At 41.7% G+C, this 25,695-nt stretch overlaps 1 protein-coding gene across 2 annotated transcripts in view; it reads right to left on the reverse strand.

The window, feature by feature from the left end:
- CHRM3 (cholinergic receptor muscarinic 3) overlaps window positions 1-25,695 on the reverse strand; it is a 522,646-nt gene that overhangs the window by 283,124 nt on the left and 213,827 nt on the right. Inside the window, exon 3 of one of the 2 annotated variants that reach the window (XM_049646064.1) lies at window positions 7,113-7,175. The gene's annotated coding sequence lies outside the window, so the exon portion shown is untranslated. Of the gene's footprint in view, window positions 1-7,112; window positions 7,402-25,695 lie in introns of those variants that run through there. The other variant, XM_049646065.1, reaches the window with a different exon arrangement.

Consider the following 25,695-nt stretch of genomic DNA (forward strand, 5'->3'; position numbering starts at 1 on the left):
CGCCTGGCATCGGGCTCACTGCTGACAGTGTGGAGCCTGCTTGGGATTCTTGCCTGCTTTGGAATCTCCCTCTCCCTCTCTCTCTCTCTCTCTCTCTCTCCCCCTGCCCCTCCCTTGCTCATACTCATTCTCTCTCTCTCTCTTAAAAATAAAGAAACATTAAAAAAAATTTTAAAGTGGGATTCCGTGATATATTTTGATGATTTGATCAATTGTTGGGTAGCATTTTATTTCTTTTGTATATGGCGTAACACCTATATTTACTTCCCAAATGTTTCTTTTTCTAATGTTTATTTATTTTTGAGACAGAGGGTGACAGAGTGTGAGCAGGGAGGGGCAGAGAGAGAGGGAGACACAGGATCTGAAGTAGGCTCCAGGCTCTGAGCTGTTAGCACAGAACCCGATGCAGGGTTCGAACTCACAAACCGTGAGATCATGACCTGAGCCGAAATTGGACACTTAACCAACTGAGCCACCCAAGTGCCCCCAAATGTTTCTTTTTTTTTGTTTGTTTTCTTTTGTTCCTAATTTGGATTTTCTTTTCTCTTTGGTTCAAAGGTTCCTCTGAGAACTTAATCATTTTTTTATGCACTGCTTTTATTTGGGTCACTTCTGAAAACTTTGTAATCCAATTTCATATAATGAGGTATAATCTTGCTAGAGAACTATTAGATTTACCATTTCCCCCTAATGTGCCTTTTTGAGCCTGATTGTAGGACTTCCCACAAGCTGGGTGAAGTGCCCCAGGGTGTAAGATAGGCGCATATGCCCTCAGGGACCTGTGTGGTGGAGGGGGGTGGGCAATCCCCAGGGGCAGGTGTGCCTGAGCCCGGTCTGGTGCTGAGCTCTCCCTGGCTGCAAGCATGCTGGGGACACCTGGCCTTGCAACACTCTGAGCACAGCCAAGGTGGGCTCTGACACCTGGACATCAAGTTCAGTGCCCAGCCCCTGAGTGGGCTGCTGCCCACGTGGACAAGGGGCTGGGAGCTGATGGAGGGACAACTGGTGACACAGGTTGCCAAGGGACATGACATAGAATTGGGCTGGGAGGTCCTGGGGGCGAGGACAGCTGTCTGTGGCAGGCCCATGTCTCTGTGTTCACCCAAAGCAGATACTTCTGTCCAGTACTGCCCTGCAACCCAAACAGTAGGACCCTGGCCTTGACCTTGTGCATCACAGTCTTGCTCCTCAGAGTTTAGTCAGTATCAGCATCAGCCTCACCTGGGAGCATATCAGAAACGCCAAAGCTCGGGCCCACCTCAGCCCTTCTGAATCAGAATCTGGATTTTAACAGGTGCGTCCACGTTAGTGTTAGAGAAGTGCTGTATCTGTGTCCACTCTGGACTTCCTCTGGCCATGACCCTCTGCATGGGAATTGCCCACAGGGAGTTGGGTTTCTTCTAGACCAGGCTTCATCTCTGCAGGTCCCTAGAATCTCTCACCAAAGGTCTGCTCACTTCTAGGGCTTACGTGGTGGCTTCACCAGATGCATCCTTAGGTGCCGCTGGGACCCCATGGCTGGCCAAGGGACAGCTGTGACACAGTGGGAGGGGGCGTGTTAGACTTTCACAGGGAGTGTCTACATGAATGGTCCCAGAGCAAGGCCCCTGGAAAGACAGGGAAGAGCCAGGGACGGGAAGGGGGTGGGCCCTGGGCCTCCAACTGCACTTTTTCTCCTGGTTCCACAGATAAACTCAAGCCCACTTTGGCCCATTTATGACTGACATGCCCTTTTAGTGGGGTCCAAACTATGTGCAGGGTGATGGCTATAAAAGAATATATGTTTTATACAAACTTAATATACTTGGTACTAAAAAGTTAGGTTGGATTCCAAAATCATTTGCCTTACCTTAAGAAACTTCAACATAACATTCATCAGTAAAGGAAAGTAATAGCTGTTAGATACTTCAAACATAATGTCAGTTACAGGAAACCCTTGAATGGCTATAAACTAGGTTTCAAATTTTCTATCACCTACTTGTTCTTACAAAGCATCACACAGACAGTGGCTGTCAAGATTTTAGACAGATACTGATCAAGAATTAGAGGTCACTGTTTCTAACATGATACCTGATAAAGAAAAGCTGCATGTAAATTTACACTTCTCATGAAAAACATTTAAAATGATTTTATTTGAAAATTCGATATAAATTCAATAGTTAGTATTATCCCCAATACTCTTTATTTTCTCTTCTTTCAAGTACTAAGAATATATATTGAATTCTTTTTCTGTAAAATTCCATAGAGATGCTCTCAAATCCTGTCTAATTCACCCAAGTACCATACAAACATTATGTATGCCCAATAAAGTAAAGAAAGGTGAGAAACACGTGTCTAGCTAGCCAGAGCTGACTGAGAAAAGGTAAGGTTCCCAGAACAGGCGAGGTGAAGAAAGATACTCCCTCGTATTACACGCAGTATGTCTTTGGATCACAAATGTCTATTATTCCTGACTTTTATTAGAAATACATCCTTTAATAAAGTAGATTTCCTTCCTTTGTACAATTTGAAAAAAGCCAGATATTTTTCCCCTCAACAGATCAGCTTCAGAATTTTTTTAACGTTTTCCTAACATATAATTATCATCTTCCAAAGACCCAAAAGTGTTGTCAATGTGACTGAAATCAGAATGTAAATATTTTATAAACAGCTGTCAAATCTCAATTGGCAGAAAACAAAAAGCCCCCGAATTGCTGTAATCGACCCACGAGGCTACATCATTTAATTGACAGATAAGACATTTTTCTAGTTTCCATTTTCCCATCAGCATTTTAATACGTTACCACGGTATGCCATCCTGGAGAGTCACTGTGACAATTTACTTGAAGATGGAATAAATTCTGAAATGCTCTCAGGGAGATGCCTAGCGCAGTAACCGAATTCTGCTTCATGGAACATTCTTCACACTCAGTGTATTTGGAATGGCTGTTACTAACACGGACTAAATATTGGCATCAAGGGAATGTTATCCTGCCCATTTAAAAAAAAAAGGCAAAATGCTCTTAGCAGTTCAATAATTTATTATTTCATTCTTTTGGGCCTTCATTCAACAAACAGTTCTGATCGTCCACATGTCAGGCTTAGCTAATAAATCTTTGTAAGATCCAAAGAACTGGCCTCCGCCACCCATCACCACAGATCAGAAATACTGCTCGTAAAAATACCTGAAGCGATCCCTCCCAAAGATTTACTGTTCTTTCCTTGTGCCCTGCTGTCTGTCCCTCTCCCCAGAATTTTTTTTTCCATCTTTACTTTTATTTCTTTTTCCCTTCCTTCCTAAGCAATAGACTCTTCGGGGACATCTGTAAGCACTGCTTAATTTTGGGGGGGATATTTGATCTATGGCATTTTCTGCCTCTACATGCATTCATTCACTAAATATTTACTAAGCTTCTTGCAGGGACCAGGCATCCTTGTAGGCACTGTGGGCTTTGGCAAGGAAGGAACAGATAAGGCCCTGCCCTCACCGAGCTTAGATCACACTATGGCAAGAGATAATAAACCATAAACAAACATGGCTGAATTCTTCACGTCTGGCCTAAATCCCTTATTTTTCACGTCTCTCCTAGATCCCTTAAGTTCTATGCGTACGTAGTTTTTGCCATACATGGGTATTTTCGTATGCTTTACAAAATAAAATTTCTAGTTTTTAAAAGGAATTCAATTTGGGTACCTGGGCTGGCGCTCATATCCAGAGAGTGGTCAGGGAAGGCTGAAGCAGCCGAGATCCGAATTGGAAGGACACACAATGCCAGCCAGGGGACTATACTGCCAGGACCCCGGGGGTGTCGGGGGAAAGAACACAAAGAAACATTCAAGGAACAGTGAAAAGGACACTGGCTGGAGTTGGGAAGCAAGGAGTCAAGTACAGGTAGAAACCGGATCGTATGGGATGTATAGGTCATTGTTGTGCACTGGGGGTTTTGCTCTTAATGTAGAGGAAGGAGCTGAAGGGTTTGCAACAGGTCTCCAGCAGGAGAGTAATGAGATGTGCTCCGGGCTCCCCAGTCTCCTGGAAGCCAGGAGACCATTGGGAAGCTCACACAGTTGTCCAGGAAAGACAGAATGATGACCTAGGGCAGGGTCGTGACAGAAGAGACACAAAAAATGAAGAGATTCCGCATCTATTTGAAAGAAAGGAAAGGAAAAGGGAAAGTACTGAGAAATCATAGCTTCCGTGGCCAAAAGGAAAGTTTGACTTCAGTAGATGCAGCGTTTCCCTGCCTTAGCAAAGGAGATCTGACAAAGAAAGCTATTATTTTACACGAAGAGAATATCAGAATATCTGACACCCTCCATTTACAAATAAAGAACAAAGGTCCAGAGAGGTGAGCTGGCGTTTTTCAAGCCTTGGAAGAGCTGGCTGTCACCTGCACTGCCCCTCTCGTATTTTCCAGCCCAGAGACTTTTCCATTACAAGCACCTCCTTCCCTGACTCAGCTCAGTACCTTATTCAATATCGTGCATGACTTTCTTTGGAAAGGAGTTCTTTATATAATTTATCTCTTACCTGCATTTTCCCCCGATCCCAACAAGTGCGAGTAAAGAAACAGAGATTGTTGGAAGGAGAACATTTAATATTTGGACCATAGGTTAAAAGCTGAATTGTGGTGGCCTTATTGAGACCACGAGTTCTAAACTTTTACTGCCAAAAAAACCCCAAAAAACAAACAAAAAAAAACCCACCTTGGGATTAATATTTCCTTCACTTGCTTTCACAGGCAATTCCAATCAAATCTGATCCCCAGAGTTTTTTCTCTTCTCCTTTTTTTTTTTAATGTGGAATAGCCTAAGTTTACTTGGTTTTTTTTTTTTTTTTTTCAACGTTTTTTATTTATTTTTTGGACAGAGAGAGACAGAGCATGAACGGGGGAGGGGCAGAGAGAGAGGGAGACACAGAATCGGAAACAGGCTCCAGGCTCCGAGCCATCAGCCCAGAGCCTGACGTGGGGCTCGAACTCACGGACCGCGAGATCGTGACCTGGCTGAAGTCGGACGCTTAACCGACTGCGCCACCCAGGCGCCCCAAAGTTCACTTGGTTTTATAAGTGGATAATCCAGTGGAAATTCTGGCTTATCGAAGAGCAAGCATTCAAAGGGGTAATGAATTGGCGATGTTGCTGACTAGCCAGCAGATGTGAATACCGAAAGCACAGGCTCCTGGCATATACTGTTAGGATAGGCATCAGGGTAACAGAGGACAGGGAAGGGCACCGGAAGGTCCAGCTCAAACCTCAACATTAACACTCAGTGTGTGAGTTTCCCCATCTGTAGATGGGGATAATAACACTTACCCTGACTGCACACTACTGCCAAGATTAAAGACAGGCATGTCTAGCACAACCCCCGGGTACGAACGCCTGTGAATCAGTGCTGTAAGAACTGGGCTCCGAGTGTCAAGAGATCTAGAGAATCAGGGATTTATCTGAGTCATCCCACAGGAGAGCTGATGGTAGGCTCACTGGAGGGCAAGAATGTCATCAAGGAGTCAAGTTCATTTTACCTTCCTGCTCTAACATCTCTGGCTGTGGCTTTCGTCCTTGGGATCTCAAGATGGGGGGGGGGGGGGTTGTGCTGTGTATCAGGCATGTTCTTTCCTTTCTGTATTTTATGATGTTCTGAGATCTTAAAACCTTGCTGCTGAGGGAGAGCCTGCCTCTGTCAATGCTAGCCAGTTCTTTTCATTTATTTTTATTTTCTATTTTTTTTGGAAATAATTTATTGTCAAGTTAGCTAAGATACAGTGTATATAGTGTGCTCTTGGCTTCAGGAGTAGATTCCTAGGTTTCATCGCTTGCATACAACTCCCAGCGCTCATGCCAACAAGAGGGCTACCCAGGTCTTAGAGACAGTGAAGGGCGTGGCCCAGAGCACATCTTTCATGTGTAAACCAAGCAACCCTGGATCCACAGTCCCAGTTCTCCTCTAACTCACACACCAAGCCGGTGTTTCCTCAGCCCTAAGTCACCCAGCGGCCAGGGACCGCCCTTACAGCCCAGAGCCCCTCACACGGTTTTAACTGGCCAATCCTCAACCGTATGCCCCACCCTGCACAGCTGTTCCCACAGACACTCCCAGGAGAGACTGTTGACTCAGACTCTCTCCTCTTCCCGTCTTCTGCCTCTTGACCAAACCCGGTGCTTCCTGGTGGCACAGAGTGGCCCTTCTCTCAGCATATGTACGGAAGAAATTCTCCTTTCAATGGCATTGACCTCTCCATGTCAACACTCAGTCACCTCCACAAATTAAAATCCACGGCTACAAATGTTAGAACAGCTTTCCAGGTAAGAAGATGAAGTAGTAACAATATTCCCAAAATATTCTGCTCTTGAAGCTCTGATCTTTTAAGTCAAGAAGGGAATGAGTGCAGGAAGGGAATAAATTCAGGAAGAGAAGCCCTCCCTGGGGCCCACCATCCAGGGTCATTAGTGAGAACCAGGTTACGTGGCCTCGTAAAGGAGTCTGGGAACGTGACGGTATTTAAACAAGGTATTTCACTGCCTTTCAAAATACCAGGATGATGATGATGGTGATGATGACGATTTTTGGAAGGAAGAAGGGAGAAGGGATATTGACTAGGACAATAACACTGTCTGCTGAATAGAGAAGGGATTAACAATAACATTGAGAGGAAATGGAGCTTTTTCACAACGTTGCTCTGTCTTTATATTCACTATCAGATTGTGTATGGCGTTTTATATAAGGTGATATCAATCAAGGGATAATATGTAAGCTTCTGTAAATTAGACAAGCTATAACATTTTATAGACGCTAAAAATTCAAACATTTGGCACTAATTTCCAGTAACCCCGTCTTGCTACACTTAAGAGACAAATGAGTATTTGAAAGAAAACAACATTTCATATTTTAACCGACATGCTTTCATTGTAATTTTGAATATCATGAGCAAAAAGCCAAAAAAAAGTATCTGTATTAAGACAAAAATCAAGCATGACTGTGTTACCTATGTTGAGATGCACAGAGAGCAATAATACATCATACTTGAAAACACCAACTTAGAAATTCCTATTCCTCATTAATCTGTTTCACTGACCAAGCCATACATCCTTTTTTTTTTAAACCAAAGAACTCAACCCAGAAAAAGATCTTACCTCATAGTACCTCAGTAGAAGTTCTGAATGTCATTTATTTGGCCTCTGAGCAGAACACAGTTGCTAGAAGAGAATTAAGAACATAAGGTTAACATAGAGCCCCGGGATGAAAAAAATCAATAGTTTAAACAAAAGATTTGAGGCAATGTACGAAAATTATGGAACTTTCTAGGGAATGTGATCCCGGTACTGAACCACCGCATATCACTGATGAGGATACAGGTGGTCAGAGAGTTAAGATCCCTGTCATTGGCAGAAGAAACACATCTACTGACTTTCTACAAAAGGATCTTTGCACAGTTCCACTCCTCATACCCATCGAAGCCCCCGTCAGAGTGAAGGGACACAAAGGGAGAAGAACAGAAAACAAAAGATATTGCACATCCCTTCATTTTACAAGTTAGTGATGGTACCCTCCTTTGTTAGCAAAGGGTTAACAAATGGTACCCTCCTTTGTTAGTAAGTGGGTTAATGCCATCTACCCTCCTCAGAAGCTTTGGTTGGCTACCTTCTCCAGACACGATGGACACGTATACACGCAGTTAACTCCTGCTTAGCCCCCTTTTCACATTGGGAGAGAGTCAAATCTTAACATCCCCCAACCCCTTTGTGTCAGTTTCAGACACTGACATTCACATTTTTTTTTAAAAGTATATTTATTTATTGTGAGACACAGAGAGAGTGCACGTGGGGGAGGGGCAGAGAGAAAGGGAGAGAGAGAATTCCAAGCAGGCTTCAAACTTTCAGTGCAGAGCCCGATGCGGGGCTCAAACTCACAAACCGTGAGATCATGACCTGGGCCGAAATCAAGAGTCAGACACTCAACTGACCGAGTCACTCAGGCACCCTTGACATTCATATATTTAAAGTGCATAGAGCCTGACATTTAGGCTAGAACCTTAGGAAAGCTTTTAGAAGGTCGACTAGAGAAAGAAAAAGAGACACCACGTTCCACGGGGAGAGAGTGAAGGAAGCGTGCTCCTGTGAAGGACGTCACAGACAACACGGGGTCGGGAGGGAACCATAAGTGCTATGGCAGAATTGGGGGTGGGGACTGACAAGATGTGGCTGGATTTTTAAAAGGAGAACCTTGCAGTTTCCTGAGAGGTGACAGTGAGGTCAGACCATAGGAGGGGAAGAGGCCGTGAGGTGAGAGGGTGAGGGTTCCCAGGGTGCGCAGGACGAGAGGAGCTCAGGGCAGCCTCCGAGAGTGTGGTCTGCAAGATAAGCCTGGAGACAGAAAGAAATACTTCATTCATAATGCAAAATAGATGCGTGTCTTGTGTGTATCTTTTGTTGAAAGTATCGATCTGCAGAAGATTGGGAAAAAGGAAAGGAAAAAGTCGCTGGTGCTGCCTCAGTCTGAGAAGCATTATCCTAGAGAACATTCCTCCTTTGCTGTCTCATTCTCCCTGAGGGCCTCTCACTCTGCTATTGCCTGCACTGGCAGAGCTCTCAATCAAGGGACCTCTCCCACTCTGGGAAGAGGGCCCCGGACCCCAGTGAAGCCTCACACGGTTCCTCTCCCTGCAGCCCCAGCAGAGGAGGGCATCCTCGGGAAGGAACAGCTGAAGCTGATCATCTCCCGAGAGCATGGGGAAACCGAGGCTGTGGCTGTGAGTGAACAGAGGTCACTTGAATCCAGGCTCTCTGGCCTTTTCCACCTATGGCCTTGCTTCTGGTAGATCCCAGCATCTCCTCAGGAAATAATACATGTATTATGGCACTTCAAGGGAATGTGCGGCAGCATTAACACTCCTGTTGTAACTAGAGAAGTGCTAGGAAAAGCATCAACTAGCATATCAGTGGGAGGATGCAGACTTTTCTGTCTCTGGTCTCTAACAAACCGGATGTTTTCTGCCAAGTGGGGCATGCCAGGGAGCCTAGACTTCATCTTTCACCATTGATTCCTTATAGAATCTAGGGAACCCAAGGGCAAGTGGATCTCACTGAGGCCCGTGTCAGTCCTGTCACTGTAACCTGCAAAGTCCCCCACGCACAGTAATTGCTCCATACGTATTTGTCATATGGATTTTATCATTCAAATGAACGGTTTTCCAGAACACAGTTGAAGAAGTCCTAACATGCCTATGTATTAGGATTATGATCACTTGAATATGTAAATACGTATCTCAATAAAATAAAATTAAGTCACACATTTAATGATAAAATAAACACTATCCAGTCATTCAAGTGTCTGCTAATAAAAATATCTCATTCACTACATGAATCAGAGAACAATAACTGAGACTGAATACCTCGAAGAATCTCTAAGTTTCTCTAGTGTTTGACTAGGCAAAGCACTCATTGTGAGAACCAGTGAGGGAGCTGGCTTCCGTCATAACTTCAAATTACTTCTATTGCAAATTAACCGCACATGACATTCATTGAGGGTGAGCGTCAGCTCTCGGAGTGTAGATGACAGGCTCTACCAAATCCCAGCAGACACGGCTCAAAGGGTTATATGATGAAAATATGATTGGCGATTCCAGAGATTGTTGTCGTAGTCTTGCAGTAGGCCAAATAAAGAGAAACACAAAGCCAGACACAGAATAATAATTAAGGAACCACAGATGAGAAGATTCTTTCAACAGGCCAACAAAACATTACTTTTAGGATGTATAGAGAATAGGCCAACAAAACATTACTTTTAGGATGTGTACGCTCTTTTGTTAGTGTCTTTAATTGTTTCTTTGTGTCGTATCAGTGGGTATTTACAGAGGTAATGAGATAGCAACAAGGTGGCAGGTCTGGACTTTTAGTATAACCATCTGAATGGTCCCATTTCCTTCAATCTTTTCCAAAAACTCACATTATTTGCCTACTTTCTAATTATTGTGAGCATGCATATTGCTCTGATCTCCTGGGAGACACAGAACACTTGAGCAGATGTTTTGCAATCTAAGTGAGTGATAACTGAACCCACAGCCATCTGATGTTTAAAATTTTTTTTAGTTTATTTATTTATTTTGAGAGAGAGAGAGAGCACGAGAGCAAGCAGGGGAGGGACAGAGAGAGGGAGACAGAGAGGATCCCAAGCAGGCTCCGTGCTGTGAGCACAGAGCCTGACGCGGGGCTCGAACTCATGAACTGTGAGATCATGACCTGAACCAAAATCAAAAGTCATATGCTTAACCGACTGAGCCACCCGGGTGCCCCACAGCCATCTGATTTAGACAGCATCATGCCTGCTCACAGCTCCGAAATAAATAAGCTTAATTAACTAATTTAACTTCTGGTATTCAGCTGAAATTAGATTCCAGCCTCTTCGGAAAGATCTAGAATATTCTCCTTTTTAATTTCATGATATAGCTTTAGTTTTTAACTTGCTTATCAAAGACCAAAATAACACGTGTTTTGACAAAGTTGTGTCTGACAGCCTGCTTTATGGGAATAGGATAAATATGGTTCTAAAAATGTATATATTGTGCTAAGTCTGGTTTGCATTAAGTTCTTATCTAAACACAGGATTCACTAAGTATCTACATTCATTCAGATGTTGTGTTGGACCCTCACTAGTTCCTTTCAAAGTCTGTCTTCTCATTTTTGAGCCAGCCTATCCAGAAAAAGGAAAGACAGATAATTAAAACATGAAATTGTTCTTATGAATGAAATGATTCATTCTTTTGTTACTCTTCCCAATTTGCAGATGAGGCTCGGGGATCAAATCACTGTCTCAGAGTTGTCCTGTGAGTGGTGGGTAGAGCTGCTGTCCAAGCTTGGCTCCTTTGCATTTCCAGTCGCACATAGTTGTAGCGGTAACCACAACAGCGACAAGTATCTACGAACGCTCACCATGTTGCAGGTGCCATTCTGAGCCCCCCCTTTTTTTTAACGATTGTTTATTTTTGAGACAGAGAGAGACAGAGCATGAACGGGGGAGGGGCAGAGAGAGAGGGAGACACAGAATCCAAAGCAGGCTCCAGGCTCTGAGCCATCAGCCCAGAGCCCGACGTGGGGCTCGAACTCGTGGACCGTGAGATCGTGATCGGAGCTGAAGTCGGACGCTTAACTGACTGAGCCACCCAGGCGCCCCCCGAGCCCTTTGTATACACCCGGTCATTTTAATCACCACAGCCCTAACTATTGTTGTCTACATTTCATAGGTAAAGAAACAGCTACTTGTTTGCTCTGTGTTGGGGCACCACAGCTCCACAGGGATCATTGAGACCAAATTTGGCGTTGCTTCATCTTTTTCCATTTACCATTCCCCTTCTATGTCCTTTCCTTCTTATTTACTTCATCCAAGACATACAATTAACACCACTCTCGGTTTGAATGGGTAGAGGTGCAGCAGGCCCAGCACTATCCAAAACATTTTTGAGACGTTGCTTTGCCTGTGTTGACAGTCAATGGATCTTGATCCGGGCAGCACCGTGAGAATTTTTAGTGGATCCTGAGCCCTCTAAGATAGATAGGCTCTACTTTCATATTCCTGAGAACAGAACACTCTGGAAGGGGAGGGGCAGTAAGTGGGAATGGCATTTGGGAGCTGAAGAAAAGCTCCCACTTTGGGGGTTTGCTGTCCAGGACAGTGTTGCCACACTGCAGTGTCTAAGGAGCCATTGCAAAGCCAAGATGGTGGGCAGTGGGCCCGCTTGATGGGGGACACAGTCTTAGAAGCCTTCAAGGCAGGTTCCGTACTCATCATCAGGATGGGAGCAGACTCGGTGGCTCATCTGAGCTGACAAGACCTCAGCCAGTGGCTGGGAACACGGGCAAGGTTTAGTAGTCTGGAGCGAGTGCCCTGGTCATAGTGAAGCAGATCCCTGGGTCCCTAGCCTTCAGAGGTGTGTTGAATTGGGGGGTGGGGCATCTATTTTAAATAAGAATGAGAAGAGCAAACCAGGATTTGAGGATGATGAACTGTAAACACTGGCTCTACCAAGGCCCACCCTGGACCTCTTGGAGGTCACAGGATTCTCAGAAGCTGCCACCCGGAGAGGACGAGTCTGCTTCTTTACTACTCGGGAACTGGGCACGGCTGAGTCTTGGTGGCTGGCAGTGGTCAATTCTCACGGCTCCCGGAGCCTGAGGTCAGTAGGAGTGGCTACTGAGATTCTTATAAAGTCTCATTACACCCAGAGTTCTGGAAGTTTGAGGCAGCATCAGCAGACAATTGAATGAAGAGAATGTCAGTTTTGGTAGAAAGCGGTAATGGGAGAAGAAAACTCTCCTACGTTCGTGGAAAAGGACCGCCTGCCAGTCCAATTTTCGCAGACCTAATCTCATACCGTTGAGATAAAGGTTGGAGGCTAGATTCGACTAGACGTACAAAACAGTGTGAAGGGTATTACTCAGACTTTACAATTTCGCCTTTCTCCGTCTGTACACAGAAAAGTAACAAAAAGGAGCTTCACCAATAATGTTAACGCCTGTTGGCCGGCTCTTTCTGTAATTAGATGTGATTCTTGTGTACTTCTTTGTTTCTATAAATTAGAAGAAAATGTCTTTCATACAAACTAACTAGTGTTTCTACGGGGCCCACGAAATGGCTAGAATGTAATAGGCTAACCAGTGCTTTCCCCAGAAGCTATTTTAAAAGCAAAAGAAATAATTCTAAAGAGGCATCATTTCAAATATCACTTTCAAAAAAGATGTACGTACGTATCTCACATATTATGTTCAATATAAAGACATTTTAACAATGTAATGAAATAATTCATGACCTTCTAAAATTGGACCCTGTAGATTATACCTGCTGGCTGTGGCAAGCTGTTAAATGTCAGTTCAATTTGTTTCTTTTACTAAAAGACACAAAAAACTTAGAAGGGAGAAACTTAGCATAATGTAAAATATACACAAATTTTGTATCCCGTGGTACCCTATGTTTGTTTTTCTCCCTGTTATGGATGAATTTTGTCCCCCTGAAACTCATATGTTGAAGCCCTAAGCCCCAGGTGTGACTGCATTTGGGGATGAAGTCTTTAAAGGGGTAATTAAGGTTAAGTAATAAGGTTAAATAATAAGGGGGGGCCCTAATCCAATAGGATTGGTGTTGAGATAAGAAGAGAAAGAGATACCTCAGCTTGACTGTTCTCTTGCTCACTCTCTCTTTCTGCTTAGGTACAGAGAACACAGCATGTAAGGACACAGTGAGAAAGCCCTGTCAACAAGCCAAGGAGAAAGGCCTCACCAGAAACAAGTTCTTCTGGCCTCTTGACCACAGACCCTCAGCCTCCAGAACTGTGAGAGCAGGGGCTCCTGGGTGGCTCAGTCAGCTGAGCATCTGGCTTCGACTCGGGTCATGATCTCACAGTTCGTGAGTTCAAGCCCTGCATCAGGCCCTGTGCTGACAGCTCAGAGCCTGGATCCTGCTTCAGATTCTGTGTCTCCTTCTCTCTCTGTGTCCCTCTTCCACTCATGCTCGCTCTCTCTCTCTCTCTCTCCAAAATAAACATTAAAAGATTTTTAAAAAAGAATAAAAAATAAAACACCCCATCTGGGATATGTCATTACAGCAGCTTGAATAGACTGATACACTTCCATTCAGGTCTCCAGTGAGCAAAAACCTACTGGAGATTATGTCTGGCTTCACCGGTAGTTTTGGCTTTAATTTTTCTTTACAATCATCGAATTCGAGAACTCTGAAGCTAACAAGAATTAAAGGACAATTTAGAGCGAAACTTCCCATTTCTGAATTTTGTCCTTTGGTCACAAGTGGTGGATTTAAAATGAAATTTGAACTTTATGTGGAGTATGTATGATGACAAAACGAAATATCTTCCTCTGCTAGCATCTTTCAGGAGAAGGATAAAAAAAGAAAGTTTAAACATCAGTTCCTTTTGTAACATAATTAATTTGAAGCCAATGCACCACATTGAATATTATGTGTGGCCTATATCTGAATTAAAGAGTGAAAGAGTCATTTATCACATGTGATTCATGATTATTTTCATCTGTTTTTTAAAATATTTATTTATTTTTGGGAGAGTGCAAGCTGGGGAGACGCAGAGAGAGGGGGACAGATGATCAGAAGGGGACTCTGTGCTGACAAGCTGACAGCAGTGAGATGGATGTGGGGCTTGAACTCACGAACCATGAGATCATGACCTGAGTCAAAGTCAGAGGCTCAACCAAGTGAGCCACCAGGTGCCCCTCAACATAGTTCTAAAACTTGTGAGTTAGGTTGGTCGAAAAGTAGTTAATCTGTATTGCTGGTAGAAATGAGGTGGGAAGGGGGCTCCTGGGTGGCTCAGTCAGTTAAGCGTCTGACTTCGGCTCCAGTCATGATCTCACGGTTCGTGAGTTTGAGCCCCGCATCGGGCTCTGTGCTGACAGCTCAGAGCCTGGAGCCTGCTTCGGATTCTGTGTCTCCCTCTCTCTCTGCCCCTCCCCTGTTCATGCTCTGTCTTTCTCTGTCTCAAAAATAAATAAAACATTAAAAAAAAAAGAAATGAGGTGGGAAGGAAAAAGAGCCATGGGTTTGTACATTTCCACTTTTCCTTTTATACAGAAAAACTATTATTTTCCACCTTTTTTTTTTTTTATTTGAGAGAGAGGGAGAGTGACGAGCAAGAAAAGGGGGCAGAGGGAGAGGGAAAGAGAATCCCAGGTAGGTTCCATGCTGAGTGTAGAGTCCGAGGCAAAGCTCGATCCCATGACCCTGGGATCATGACCTGAGCTAAAATCAAGAGTCAGATGCTCAACTGACTGAGACACACAGGCGCCCCAGTTTTCCGCCTTTGCATCCCCATTGGATATAGAGGTATTTATGAGTCGAGACATGTATTTATGGATAAGCCTAGGACAATAACCTAGCTATAATTCCAAGGAGTCTATGGAAATTGAGTGGGAAGAATAAGGTGGGGGCAGAAGGTAGTTTTGTTCACCTGGGTTCCACCATTAACTTTTTCTTCTGGAGACTTCATCTCGGTCAGCCCAAATTCCAGGCAACCTAACCTCTTAGAAACAGGATTCAGTGGCCACTCATGCACAATAATACATAACAAAATGTTGTCTATTTTGTGTTTATAAAGTCATAAAGCTCATTTAATAAACCAAAATATACTAGTTACATAAAGAGAAAAAAAAAATCAATAAATTTGTCTTTTCCTCATTTTCACTCCCAAATTCAATCCCTTGAATTTACTAGTTTGATGTTTATTGTTCCCGGTGTCTTGTCTTGTCATTCTGTACTATTACCCTAACATTCATGTTACAAAGCATATGCTGTTCTCAGTAATATTCCTCATCAGTGGGTCTAGGTCTGACTCATGCTTTGTAAGAGCTGGTGAACCCACCTCGGCACAAAGTGCCATAATTTATTCAATCCTTTTACTGTTCATGGGATTAGGATTGTTTCCTTTTTTTCTATTAAAACAATTTAGCAATAACCATCTTTGTGCATAGTATGTTCATTTTGGTAGTTATATCTTCTTAAAGCTATAATTTGTGGATCATACGGTCTTCACGTTTTATGTTTAAGTCAATCATGCCAGTTACTTATCAAAAAGGTTGTAGCAGTTTTGTTTCCCGTTTCCCATAATTGTGTATTTATCTCTCTCTGTCTTTCGATCAATCAGTAAATCTATCTTATTTTTGGCAAGAAAATCAGTGTTCTCAGTGTTACCTCTATCTGTTGGGATTCAGAGATAGTTTTGTTCTAGGGGCACCTTTGGCCAATGTTCCAATGCGGTGGCATAAGAGGGAGATAATCGTTGGAAAATGTATCTTAGGAAAAACAACAGGAACTACCATTCAGAGATAGAATTTTTGTACTGAGTGAAAACAAGTAAGTGCTCCATTCACTGAGTTGCTCTGAATGGAAAAAACATTCTGATTTAAAAGCCACTGCTATTATTTTCTCCATAAAACTATAATTTTTAAAATGCCTAACCCACCCAATGGTTTCCTGTATTCTCTAAAAGTTCAAAAAATATATAACAAAGGAAAAGGTCCAGTCTTGAAGTTCCTTAATTTTATAAACAATATTATATCTTTAAAATGCTACCCTTCAGCCAGAAATGACTCAGTTCACATGCCTGGAAATGTTAATCACCCTTTTCTTCAGGTAACCTTTCAGGAGTCCTTCCTTACTCAGGTGGCTTATAATTATAGCCCTTAAAGCTCAGTCTTTCTCTCTTTGAAGTTAGGTCATAATACAACTGTAAAAGCCAGAAAGGAGTATTTCTTATTTTTGGTCAAACCAGTCTTACAAAGCCTGAGCAAATAATTGTGTTTACCGGGATGAATTTTAAGGGGGAAAATGTACCTAAAGCCTAGATTCTTATAAAGGATATTCTTCTGGGGACTTCCATTAGGCATCTGAGAGACGCCCAAAAAGACCACTGGTGAATGTGGAGCCCAAGATTTCTTAGTAGTGGGGCACCCACACTCACTGACTACACTTTGGAACAGATTTGTGATGAACAATTAGTCATAATGCCAGCTTAGTTTACCACACCTCAGGTAGATAGACTCCTTAAAACATAATAATGAAAATAGACTTTGCTCTATGCCTATTATTTGCTTGTTTGGAGAAGAGTTTTTTTCCCATTTTCCCCCCTTCTTTAGTCTTCATTTCAGTACTCAGGAAGTTTCCATGTTCTTGAGCCCTCGCTGAGTCTGGACTTTGGGCAGGCGCTTGATTCAGCGTTTTGGTTTTCTCACCCACAGCCTGAAGTTAAAAGCATGAACTCAGCTCAGAGAAGTGATAAAAGAACTTGTAAGACAGAGAAGGAAATGCTACATCCTAATGACAACATGGCTGTCTTTTGGATAAAGGGAATGTGTGTTCTGTATTCTGTATCACTCTTGTTTTCAACTTCTTTTTTTATAAGCAGATGCATTTGATGCAAAAGTAATCTGAAACAAATCCTCTGCAATATGAAGCCTGAGTTCACCTTCAAGTCTGACAGGATCTTCCATGCCTGATGCCCTCTCTGCGCTTCCTCTCTTCCCAGCATTCCTGCTTTGTGCCGCTCGCTTCATCTGTGGTTACCATGCTGCCTGTAATTAAAAATGAGCCCTACTTCCTATTCTTGTGTCTAGCTCTTCCACAGGATTGTAGATAAGGACTGCGTGCACCAAATGTTCCCTGAAGTCGACACTGCTTCTCAGGTAGACATACAGCTAAGACCAGAGGAGACAGTGAAGTCACGCCTGGTAAGTTCTTAATGGCGACACTTCTCAGAGTATACTACAGCTAAGCCAGATTCCTCAGGGATGTGGCTGATTAAACGAGCAAACAAAAGCAGGCACTTAACAACTGCAGGCAGCGTCTGAGATTTCTAAATGCTTCTATAAGACACAAGAGAAGCACAATACTTAGGGACACGGTACCTGAAACAGTAATAGTGTGGGGATGTAAAAGGGACTATCACAGACTATTCAAATCCAGACACAAAAGGACAAAAGGACCCTCCAGTGGACCGCTACAGTGGTCTTCTTAGCTACAGATTGTTATCCATTTTGTGTGTGTGTGTGTGTGTGTGTGTGTGTGTGTGTGTGGCAAGCAAAGGAAATTAGTATAGCATATACAGCATACTGTATATAATATACATATAAAAATACAGACCTTTTTTTTTTTTTGAGAGAGAGACTGTATAAGCAGGGGAGGTAGGCAGAGGGAGAGAGAGAAAGAATCTTAAGCAGGCTCCACACTGAGTGTGGAGGCTGATGCAAGGCTCAATCCCAAGACCCTGGGATCATGACCTGAGCCAAAATCAAGAGACAGATGCTCAACCGACCAAGCCACCAGGGCACCCCTAAAAATATAGACATTTTAACACCACACTGTAGATTCAAATTTTTTGGCACAAAACCAACTAATTTTATAAAAGTTAACTTGTGCTGGCACTGCTGTAGTGAGCCACCTTAACTGTCTAGATTCTGATACGTGACCAAGAGGATAGTGTTTGGAGTAGACAAAATCAGGCGATCAGAAGACTCTTCACTGGTGTTTACAACCTTTTCTAGACTGCACCTGACATCTAGGAGCTGCACAGTATTTAAAAAAGAGATCTGGTGCTCAAATAAATTTGGAAATTACTGGGTTAAATACTACATTACCATTATCTTTACAACAGAATCATTCAGAGATTAAAACTGAGGTACACATCATGAATTTCCTAAAGACAGATGCATTCCGATACTTGCTCGTCCAATTTTGTTTGGCCATGTGAAGTCTTCCTAGGAGGACAAGGGCAAATGCTGCATTGCACAGCTCAGGACTCTTCTACTTCACTACAGAAAAAGACATCTATTTCTTTTCTAGCCTAGCTTGAAAATGAATTTGCTCTTGAGTCTGGACTGGTATTTTCTCCAAATTCATAGACTCTATAACATCATGAAAAATAAATCTGTCTGTCTGAAAAGAGAATACTGCCTGCTGTGTTACACAACAAAAACTAATTGATTTGGGATAGGAAAAAAATTCAATAACAATATTCAAAATACATATTTTTAAATGCCACATTTTGAAATGTAACCATGATATTCTAGGATACACTCTTGAAAATCTAATGAGCTCCTGAAACTGTAGTTTGATAAAATCTCAACCTCTTAAATATTTGGAAAGGTCAATTTTGATGTGATGAATTACAATTTTGGCAATTCCTATTGTACAGCTGTTCTTGGGAAATAGAATACTGTTGGGGGTGCAAGCAACAGATTTAATCAGCTCCCCTGGAGCTTTTCTTGTTAAATATCTTTCAGAAAATGCTCAAGTGTTCTGAGTTAGTATGGCTTTTCCCTACTGGATTGAACAGTATCTTTGGTAGGTAAAAGGTTAACACACACCGCCTTCTCATAACCAAGGCTATATTCTTGTCTTTCCAGATCAGAAGCAGCCTGAAGGATCCCCAGAGTCACAATGGTGATGCTTCAAGACTAAGGGAGTGCTTTCATTAGAAAGAAGTGTTATTTCTCCCCAGGGAGCTGGGCAATGGGAGGAGCTTATTCCTGACTGATGGCTGATGGCATGAAGGCATTTGTATTTTTCCCTAGAGAGGGCCATCTGGAGTTCACAGAGATGGTTTCCTTCTAGTAACACCCATTTTATTGAGATCGCCCCCCAAAAACGTGAGCAAGATGGGGGGAGAAGAAAACAATTAGACTGAAATAAAACTATGAGTCATTCAAAAAAAAACCCATGAGAATTATTAATTAAGAAATAGTCAACCAACCCTGTGTGTTAACTACACAGGAATTAAAAAAATAATTTTTAAAAAGACAAAAAAAATAGTCAACCAAATAATAACTCTTGAAAAAATATATCAACTTTTCCCATATTATGAAGACTAGACAGAAGTGAATACTTTTCAAGCTAATAGAAGGGTATTTTTATTTGAATCTAATATCTTTGTATTCCATTGTGCTTTTCAAAATTCTGTTGATCCTATTATATCTGAGATATTCATTACGTTGAAAAAGATGACATGAATTTTTGGCAATTAATTACTCAACTAGGGATTTAAAAATACTCTATATGTAAATGCTTCCGTAATCCATGAAATCATCTCCACCTTTGCATGAATTAAAGCACAGTTTTCCTTCAACCACATGGAATGCCAGCCATTCTGGGAGAGCACAGGTTTTACTGGATGAGGGAAAAACTGGACATTTTGACTGCCTGTGGTAGACAAGAGGAGTCACTGGGAATCTGGGGTACAGCAAAAGACAAGACATTTAAACTTAGGTTCAGGATTTATTTTTCTCAAGCCCAGTGTGAACCTATTCTGTGCATCAGCATTAACATTATAACCATTATTTCTGTGTCTTCCTAGTGGGACTCGACAACCAATCTCCCACATATGCAACGTGATGAATCCTTAACTTGGATTTTTATTTGTTTGTTTTTTTATTTGAGAGAGAGAGAGAGAGAGAGAGAGAGAGCGAGAGCGAGCATGGGCAACGGAGAGGGGCAGAGGCTTCATCTCATGAGCCATGAGATCATAACCTGAGCCAAAATCGACAGTTGGATGCTCAACCGACTGAGCCCCCCGGGCTCCACCTTGGAATTTTATTTGAAATTTCACATTACAGAGAATACTGTTGTCTTGCATCTTTTGGTTATTCATTCTAATAATGTTATCCAATTGATATTTTTATTTGCTTAGTTGTAAGAAATCAGTAAGATCGCACATACTTTTGAAATAATTAGAAACTTGGTCTTTAAGAAAGTACAGGCCAGACACAGAGGTACTGCAGCGACCTGACTCTTCTTTTTCTCTTAAATGAGATACTGCGTACTTCTTGATTACTGCTGTCATGACTTTACATTTCTGATTAGTGATTAGAGTCATTAATGTGGAGAGAGTGGGTCTCATTGCCCGTGTGCATGTATGTGTAAAAGAAAGAGACAGCAACAGAGAGTAAGAAACACCCAAGCAGAAAGACTGACAGAGGGAGAGAGACTGACACACAGAAAGACGCACACATACCCAATGACTGACATTTGTTTTTATTCTCTTGCGGCCCCTTTAGTTTCATTTCTCTTTACCTACAGATCTTTCATCAACTAACGTCACTTGTTTTGAGACCTGTAAGTCCTTAGGCTTCAACTTTTTGCGCATGTGCATGAGGCTGACCGTGAATAGTGCTGTATTATGTGGTACCTGAGATTGGGAGATTTTTAGAATATATAATCTGTGTGATACTCATTTTTCTATAACTACAAACCCTATGTCTAAATATGCATAAAGCTATATGTTGTCTTAATTCTACTTAAAAAAAAATCACAGCACTTTGTTGCTCTGAAATGGCTCGTTCTCCTCCAGCTCACTCGTGGCTCCTTAGCGATGATCAGTAAAGTGGCAGAACTGGCCTTAAGAATGACAGCGCGTTCAGCCTTTGCTTCCTGTGTGCACAGAGGTGAAATCTGCACCCAGCTTGGCAAAAACTTGTGTTTGATGAGCTATCACATCAGCTCTTTGTTGCCTGTCACGTCCTCCCAGCACCACGGGGACAGCCACAAGGGAGGATGAGGTGAGGACGCCCCAAGTCACATCGGCCTATTTTGTGCTATGCTTTTAGGGCGCATTCTCCTAGTCTCGAGTTCATGGTCAGAGAAGTGGATTAGCTTAGCCGTATAGCATCTGACGTACTCCAGACGGTCCTCAGGAACTACCTCTAATTCTCATAAAAACTCTATGCCAAGGTGTTCTTATCCTCCCTGCCCCTGAGAAGGGAAAATCAAGGTCTGGAAGGGAAGCTTACTCAAGATGACCCAGGTAGTAAGTGCCAGTGGCCGAGTTTGAAGCCGGACCGTGCGGCTCCACGGCTGGGGCGCTTAACCGCTGTGCTATTCCACACCACTGCCAGCTCACACCACAGGGAAACATTCAGTGGGGACAAAGTTCCATAGTGGATCCGGACATTTAATGTGAGACAACGGGCAGCATTTCCTTAAGTGCATCCTGTAGGAAATGGAAAAAAAAAATGATGGAGAAGGAAAAAATAAAACAACTAGAAATCAAACTGCTTGTGAATGATACCCTGTCAGACCGACATTTCTCAGTGTGTAATGAAGAGTGGGGTTGGCAGGCAGTGAGGAATAGGCCGGTTTCTGTTATCTGTGGGTTTGATTGCTTTTTCCTTATCTGTCTGAGGAAGACGGCATGCAATTTATAGAAGAGGGAAAAACATATTTTCTGCTTTAAGGAAGAGTTCTAAATGCAAAACTCAGAAAATGTTGATACCCTTGATTCATCAGAAGTGGCCGTTCAAGACACAAAAATGCTCTCTACAGCTATATGCCAATTAATAAAATCACCTAATAATTAGGCAAGAACTGCTAAATTAGATGTGGTATTATGTCTCGTGACATACTAATTAAAATAAAAATTAAAAATCTGGCCCATGTCTTCTACGAGTCTCCTCTCTAAGAAAGTCAGAGCAGTAGGAATTATGATTATCCCTCTGATATGACAAAACACTCAGATTTATGATTTAAAATAAAGACATGGTGTTTCCATCTCTGAATATCTTTAAGCAGAGAGAGTTTATTGTCAGATTCATGAAGACATGGTAAAGGGAAAGAACCAATTTAGAAACCCATGAGAGCAATCCCACCTCCATGACCCAAAGATTAAGTTATTTTACAAATGACTCCATGTGTATAAACTCAATCCTGTAAATTAGAATTTTATAAATTGTACTTAGAATTCTTTAAATCTGTGAGAATTTTCTCTTCATTTTTCATCAACATCAATATCACACATTTAATATTGAGAGAGAGAGAGAGAGAGAGAGAGAGAGAGAGAGAGAATGCATGAGTAGGGTAGGGGCAAAGAGAGAGAGAGAGAGAGAGAGAGACAATCTCAAGCAGACTCCACACTCAGTGCAGAGCCCCATCAGGGGCTCTGTCCCATGACTGTGAAATCACTACATGAGCCAAAATCAAAAGTTGGATGGTTAACCAACTGAGCCACCCAGGTGCCCCAATATCACACACTTCTTAATTATAACCCATTGACAATAAATTTTAGTAGACTTGTCTGAATTTGCCATGTTATGAAATTTTGTCTACAGAAATGGTCAATCTTAAATTTTCTCTTGGATGCAAAACATGTCACTTACAAAATTTGGATTTACAGGCGTCTGGTTGGTTCAGTCTCCAGAGCACGCAACTTTTGATACCCGGGTCGTGAGTTTGAGCCCCACCTTAGGCATAATGGTTACTTTGAAAAAATAAAGTCTGGATTTATCCAATGTTTAAAGAATTGTCTATTTATATGATATTATACTACTTCCATTGTCTATTTATTCTATTTACATGTTAGAAAAATTAGCACATGAGTGCATGATACTCAGTGAATTTAATGGATAAGAGCTTGGTTTAGAATTCATAGATTTTTCCAGCTTAACTTTGTTTTCTTTTCTCCTATACATTTTGATATTTCCACTACTTAGAAAGGGCAACAAAGCTAGCACTCAAATTTGTTTATTTTATTTATACAAAGGTTAATTTGGTGACAGAAAAATCATTAACATCCATAGCTATTTTTAAAAGAAAATCTCCAAGCCTTTAACAGAGATCTAGAGTTTGTACACTCAGACCAGACAGTCCAGATGTGAAGTGAGTCCTAACTCTGCCCCCTACTCATTCGTGACTTTGGGCAAATGTCTTTCCTTTCTTTTACTAGGCTTTCTCATTTCTAAATGGGGTCACATTAGTATACTCATGGTGTTGTGAGGACCAAAGTATTTAATGTATGTAAAGACCTTAGAATGATTTAGAATAATGCCTGGCAAGGAAAAGTGCTATTCACTTTTAGCTTTTACCATATCTATATAAAGCTACAAGGTTTTATAAATACATAATAGGTCAGGAACAGCATCAAGGAGAACTTGATAACTATGGCATAAAAAAGGGGACAGAAATACACCATTTCATGAGAAATTGTAATCTAATATATAGAAGACATAGGCATTAAAAAAATAAGAGGCATAAATAATGATAGCACAGTTTTTTTCTGTTTTAGAGAGACGGAGAGCACAAGTATGCAAGTGTAGAGGAAAAGGGTAGAGGAAGAAAGAGAGAGAGAGAGAGAGAGAGAGAGAGAGAGAGAGAGAATCTTAAGCAGGCTCCATGCCCAGCACAAAGCTTGACTCAGGCCTTGATCTAACAATCCTGAGAACATGACCTGAGCTGAAATCAAGAGTCAGATGCTTAACCGACTGAGCCACCAGGTGCCTCCTGATACCATAGTGCTTGGAGCATACACAGTAAAACAAGAGATGACTCATACGTTGAATCAATTTAAAAAGCATTAATTTTAAAAGTTATAGAACTTTGGGGCAGCTGGGTGGCTCAGTTGGTTAAGTGTCCAACTTTGGCTCAGGTCATGAACTCGTGGTCTGTGAGTTTGAGCCCCATGTGGGGCTCTGTGCTGACACCTCGGAGCCTGAAGCCTGCTTTGGATTCTGTGTCTCCCTCTCTCTGCCCCTCCCCTGCTCATGCTCTGTCTCTCTCTGTCTCTCAAAAATAAATACACATTAAAAAAAGTTATAGAACTTTAGTTTGATGAATTTATGGGTGAAAGTTTAAATAGCATCAAATTAGCTGTAAATTCTAGCTTATAGAACTTTACATGAAATATATGAAGAACTATTAACACTCAATAATAGAATGAACAGCCCAAGAGAAAATATGAACAATACGATAAAAAAGATTTTATCAGACACTTCACTAAAAAAATATATACGAATGGCACATAAGCAACATGAACAGATGCCCAAGGTCATTAGCCATTAGGGAAATGCAAATAAAAATAAATACCAGTATCCATCTGCTAAGGAGGACTAAAATGAAAAACACTGACCACAGTGAGCGTTAGCAAAAATGTAGAGCACCTGGGACTTTCATTTGCTACTGGGAATGTAAAACCTATAACCACCTTGAAAAACAGTGTGTCAATTTCCTAACAAGTTCAACATATACCTACCATATGATCCAGACATTTTGCTCCTGGTTATTAACCTAAGAGAAAAGGAAGCATTTTCTATGCAAAGATATGTACACACTATTCACAGTAGTTTTTTTTTTTTTTAATAGTTCAATGCTGGAAACAGCCCAAATGTCTACTAAGAGGTGAATGGATAAATAGTAGAATATCAGCATACTTGAATACTAACAAGCAACAGAAAAGAAGAAACTACTGATGCGCACAAAAGTATGAGGAAATCTCAAAATAATTATTCTGAGTGAAAGAAGCTAGATCAAAACAGAGTACCCATTATATGATTCCATGTGTATAAAATTCTAGAAAATGCAAACTGAGCTATACTGCCAGAAAGCACATCAGTGGTTGGTTGATGACAGGGAATTAAGGGTGAATGGAGAACGGAAAGATTGCAAAAAATTACATTACAAAACATTACAAAGTGACAAAACATTCTCAGTGTCTTGTTTTTGTTGATGGCTTCACAAATGTATATATTATGTCAAAACTTCAACCTAGTTGCTTTAAATATGTGCAGTTCGGAGATTCAATTATGTTTCAATACAGCTGGAAAAAAATAATTAAAAAAAATCCACTGTATGTTTCAATTTATTGTATTTTCCAATGTCCTGCAATGTATGCGATAGAAAATAAAGAAAAAGTGAGGCTCTATAAGAAAAATGATTTTGGCTGAACAGCTATCTATAATAGTATGTCAAATTTATTTGTGAGGTTAAAATTTTTCTTTAAGCAAACCTTATGTATGCCTAACAGTTTTGTACTAAAAACCTTTGTCCTGGTGAAAATCGCCACATTTTCCCCAGAACTGAGTAACGGGACTAATCAACTTTGACTTTCATTAATGTTTCTGCCCATGTGTTACTGCTTACTGGTACCCATGGTCACTATCTGCATTTGCAAGGTGATATTATAAAGTACCAAACGGGGGGCCTGGGTGGCTCAGTCCGTTAAGGGTCGTGACTTCGTCTCAGGTCGTGATCTCGCCATTGGAGTTCGAGCCCTGCATGGGGCTCTGTGCTGACAACCCAGATCCTGGAGCCTGCTTCCGATTCTGTGTCTCCCTCTCTCTCTGCCTCTCCCCTGCTCACACTCTGTCTTTCTCTCAAAAATAAGGAAACATTAAAAAAAAAATAAAGTACCAAACGAACCTGTCCATATTCTAAGCCACAGAACTA

This window comes from Panthera uncia, chromosome D2 (genome assembly GCF_023721935.1).
Source record: "Panthera uncia isolate 11264 chromosome D2, Puncia_PCG_1.0, whole genome shotgun sequence".
NCBI classification, from domain to species: domain Eukaryota; kingdom Metazoa; phylum Chordata; class Mammalia; order Carnivora; family Felidae; genus Panthera; species Panthera uncia.